General features: G+C 38.9%; 1 long non-coding RNA gene across 1 annotated transcript in view; it reads left to right on the top strand.

Annotated features, from left to right (window-relative positions):
- Positions 1-4,993, top strand: part of LOC123507835 — a 6,791-nt gene extending 1,798 nt beyond the window's left edge. The window contains exons 2-3 of the long non-coding RNA XR_006675797.1: positions 21-216; positions 4,837-4,993. This is a non-coding gene — a long non-coding RNA (uncharacterized LOC123507835). The remainder of the gene's footprint in view (positions 1-20; positions 217-4,836) is intronic.
- Positions 4,994-5,000: the final 7 nt, after the last annotated feature.

Genomic DNA, 5,000 nt, shown 5'->3' with positions numbered 1-5,000 from the left:
ATCTCACATTAAAATTCCAGGTGAGACACGGTCAAACACATACCGGAGGTCTTCAGAGCCTCAAGGAACAAGGAAACATGGCTGGCGGTGGTGGTGGCGTGGTGGTGATGGTGGTGGTGGTGGCGGTGGTGGTAGTGGTGATGGGACAAACGGAGGGGAAACCGGCATTACCACACTCACCACCTCATTGGTTTCAACACCTGCCAGGCAACACAGGTGAGTAGTGGTGGTGGTGGTAGTAGTAGTAGTAGTAGTAGTAGTAGTAGTGATGTTATTGTTGTTGTTCTTGGTGTTGGTGTTGATGATGATGACGTTGGTGTTATTCTGTTAGTTTTTGTAGTAGTAGTAGTAGTAGTAGTAGTAGTAGTAGTAGTAGTAGTAGTAGTAGTAGCATTAGTAGTAGTAGTAATAGTAATAGTAGTAATAGCATTAGTAGTAATAGTAATAATAATAGTAGTAGTAGTAGTAGTAGTAGTAGTAGCAGTAGTAGTAGTAGTAGTAGTAGTAGTAGTAGAAATTGTAGTAGTTGTAGAAGAAGTAGTAGTAAGTTATTTGTTGCTGATAGAATTTCTGTGGTTATTTACCTGATTTGGCTGTACTTCTTCTTCTTCTTCTTCTTCTTCTTCTTCTTCTTCTTCTTCTTGTTCTTCTTGTTCTTCTTGTTCTTCTACTTCATCTAGTTCTAGTTGTTGTTCTTGTTCTTTTTCTGTTACTTTATCTTCTTCGTCCTCCTGCTCTTCCTCCTCCTCCTCCTCCTCCTCCTCCTCCTCCTCCTCCTCCTCCTCCTCCTCCTCCTCCGCCTCCTCCTCCTCTTTCTTTTCCCTCCAGGCATCACTACAACTCACCATCACCATCATCATCATCACCAAACACCAAACAAAGCATTAAGCAAAGTAAAACAACCAGTCCTGAATCAACATAGTGAAATCTGGCAAGCGTTCACCGTAGACTTGTGCTTCAGGTAACGAGCATCCGGTGCACTGTGGGAGGTGTCAGCGTTGCCTTAGTGGACAGCTGGCATTGTTTTGGGTGAAGGTGTGAAGGTGTCAGGTGTTGCCTAAGTGGACAATTGGCACTGGCTTGGGATAGAATGAGATACAGCGAAGGACAGCCATAGAGTTAGTGAAATGTGGCAATACGTGACCGCAGAGTTATCGTGAGTTAGTGAGATTTAGAGTTTCTAGTCTCAAACACTTCTATACTTTGCCTCCACTGATTAAAAAGGCCTTATTTGAATTTACACGAGTTTTTCAAGGTGTTTTTACGCTCCTAGAGGCAGAGAGACAAGATTTCTACACTACTAATTGGAGAAACACTCTTGAAAACCCCGCTAATCATCTCTGTGGCCTGTGGAAATACTCGTGGTGAGAGAACAAATCGTCTTTTAATACTGGGATATTGGGATTTATTTTTCTTTCTTACTTTCTCTTTTTCTTTCTTTCTTTTTTTTTCTCTTATTCTTGTTTATAGTTTAATTTAGCCTTTGTGTTTAAGTTTCTTTCTTTCTTTCTTTCTTTCTTTCTTTCTTTTATCTTTATTCTTCTCCTTGTTATTATTATTGTCATCATTATTCTTATCATTATCATTATTTATCTTTTATATTTTTCTATGTATCTTTCTTTCTTTCCTTCCTTTTCTCTCTCTCTCTCTCTCTCTCTCTCTCTCTCTCTCTCTCTCTCTCTCTCTCTCTCTCTCTCTCTCTCTCTCTCTCTCTCTCTCTCTCTCTCTTATTATTGCTTTTATGATCATTATTGCTATTATTTTTATGATCATTGTTATCATTAATCTTATCATTACCATTGTTAATCTTTATTTCTTTCTCTTCCTCTCTAATTATTGTTATTGCTATAATTTATCACTATTGTTATTATTATTATTATTATTATTATTATTATTATTATTATTATTATTATTATTGTTATTGTTACCATTCTTCTTATTATTATTCATTATTCGAAGTTTATACCATTCTTCTTATTATTATTCATTATTCGAAGTTTATACCATGTAACACAAAACGAAAGGGTTAATTTTATTGTTGCTTCACACTGCGTCCTCTATTCTATTCACTATTCCTTTCTTTCTCTTTAAAATCTCTATTCTATTCACTATCTATTTCTTTTACTTTCATTTAATATTCATCTTTAACTTTCCCTTGATGAACACTGGTTTTGTAACAAGGTGCGACAAAACAACATTTCTTTTGACTTACAATTCAAATCTTAGCACATTATTATCAGAGAGAGAGAGAGAGAGAGAGAGAGAGAGAGAGAGAGAGAGAGAGAGAGAGAGAGAGAGAGAGAGAGAGAGACAGAGAGACAGAGACAGAGAGACAGAGACAGAGACACAAGACAACTGACAGAATAAAACAATCTTAAACCACATGTAACCTAACCCCAGCATTCAAACCCTTATTTAAACCCCTCTCCTTGATTAATTAGTCCTTTATCCCCACACTAGTAACCCGCAAACCACCTCAATGGGACTAATTAACTCCGCACTTCACCCATCACACCTTGACACCTGCCTCACGTACCCTGCTCACACCTATCCCTTTTCCGTGACAATCCTAATTATTCCTATTTTCTGGCTAAGTCAATTCACAGCGGGACATTTACATATTTCAGGTTATATTTTGGCGGGGGATAATGCAGTCTAGTCTCAGGGCAAACAAAAGTGGATTTCAATATGGTGATCGAAGGGTGAAGGGATCTTGGGGTAAACAAAACACTGGTGGCTTCCTGCGCGTTCAAAACATTTCACTCGATAGTTGTCTTATTATTGTTCTTCTTCTTCTTCTTCTTCTTCTTCTTCTTCTTCTTCTTCTTATTTTTATTTAGGTCTTATTTTTTTTTTTTATTTTTTCTTCTTTTCTTCTTCTTCTTCTTTTTCTTCTTCTTTTTGTTCTCGTTCTTATTTTCATTTAGAATTGGTCTTCGTTTCTTCTTCTTCTTCTTCTTCTTCTTCTTTTTTTCTTCTTTTCTTCTTCTTCTTCTTCTTCTTCTTCTTCTTCTTCTTCTTCTTATTCTTATTCTTCTTATTATTATTATTATTATTATTATTATTATTATTATTATTTTGTTCTTGTTCTTCTTCTTTTCTTATTTTTCTTCTCCTTTTTGTTCGTTTTATTCTCGTTTATCTTCTTCTTCTTCTTCTTCTTCTTCTTCTTCTTCTTTCTTTCAATCTTTCTTTCTTGTTCTTGTTTTTCTATTTGTTCTTCTTGTTCTTATTTGTGTTTTCTTCTTCTTCTTCTTCTTCTTCTTCTTCTTCTTCTTCTTCTTCTTCTTCTTCTCCTCCTCTTCTTAAAATCTTTCTTTCTTTCTTTGTTGTTGTTGTTGTTGTTGTTGTTGTTGTTGTTTCTCGTCCTTCACCTCCTCCTCCTCCTCCTCCTCCTCCTCCTCCTCCTCCTCCTCACAATCTTCATTTTCTATTTTTCTTCCTTTTTTTCTGGCTTGTTGTTGTTGTTGTTGTTGTTGTTGTTGTTGTTGTTATTGTTGTTGTTTTTTCTCTTCCTCCTTCTCCTTCTTTCCATTTTCTTTTTCTTTTCTCTTATTTCCTATTTTCTTATCTCTCTCTCTCTCTCTCTCTCTCTCTCTCTCTCTCTCTCTCTCTCTCTCTCTCTCTCTCTCTCTCTCTCTCTCTCTCTCTCTCTCTGTCCAACACTCACTAGATTAAAACAAATATACTTAAAAATGTCGATACACACACACACACACACACACACACACACACACACACACACACACACACACACACACACAACACCAGCGCCATCTATCACAGGCGATTGCACAAGTAAAGCCTCTGTATTATTTTGTTGACGAGCTTCACAGGTAAACTTCTGGCTCAGGTGTGGTGTGGGCTGCAGGTTAATTACTGGGGTGGTGGTGGTGGTGGTGGTGTAGTAGTAGTTGTTGTTGTTGTTGTTGTTGTTGTAGTAGTAGTAGTAGTAGTAGTAGTAGTAGTAGTAGTAGTAGTAGTAATCCTTGCTGTAAGAAAGAAAGAAGAAAAATGAAAAACAGGAGACAGCAACACTAGAATATGAAATTGGCAAGACAAAAATAGATAACAAACAACGAAAGAAAGAAGAAGGAGGAGGAAAGGAAAGCAAAAGTGGAAATAGAATAAAAGAGAATGACGGAATCACAATATTGGAAAACAGAAAATAGAAGAGAAAAGGAAAAAATGTAAAGTATAGAAATAGATTAATGAAATGTGGAAATATGGCTAACTAAGAAGAGGAGGAGGAGGAGGAGGAGGAGGAGGAAGAGAAGGAGGAGGTGCAAGAGAAGGTGGAGGAGGAGGAGGAGGTGGAAGAGGAGGGCTAAAAGGAGGAAGAGGACGAAAAGGAGGAGGAGGAGGAGGAGAAGGAGGAAAGGAGGAGGAGGAGGAGAAGAGGAGGAGGAGGAGGAGGAGGAGGAGGAGGAGGAGGAGGAGGAGGAGGAGGAGGAGGAGGAGGAGGAGGAGGAGGAGGAGGAGGAGGAAGGAAGAGAAGAAGAGGAAGAGGAAGAGGAAAAGGAAGAGAAAGAGGAGGAGGAGGAGGAGGAGAGGAGGAAGAAGAAAGATTTCGTAATCCCAAAATCTCTCTCTCTCTCTCTCTCTCTCTCTCTCTCTCTCTCTCTCTCTCTCTGAAAATGTGTGTGTGTGTGTGTGTGTGAGAGAGAGAGAGAGAGAGAGAGAGAGAGAGAGAGAGAGAGAGAGAGAGAGAGAGAGAATGTGTGTGTGTGTGTGTGTGTGTGTGTGTTCAAATTTTTATAAGGAAACAATAAACTGTACTCTCTCTCTCTCTCTCTCTCTCTCTCTCTCTCTCTCTCTCTCTCTCTCTCTCTCCAGCCCTGACGGAAGCAAGGAGGCAACAAGAGGAGGAAGAGGAAGACAAAGAGGAACAAGAACACATCATATCACGTGACTTCGCTTCGGCTGACCTGGGCACTCGGGGGGCGTGGTAAGCTGTGTGTGTGTGTGTGTGTGTGTGTGTGTGTGTGTGTGTGTGTGTG

The sequence above is a fragment of the Portunus trituberculatus genome, chromosome 3 (assembly GCF_017591435.1).
Source record: "Portunus trituberculatus isolate SZX2019 chromosome 3, ASM1759143v1, whole genome shotgun sequence".
Classification (NCBI taxonomy): Eukaryota; Metazoa; Arthropoda; class Malacostraca; order Decapoda; family Portunidae; genus Portunus; species Portunus trituberculatus.
This window is presented reverse-complemented; position numbering and strand designations above follow the sequence as displayed.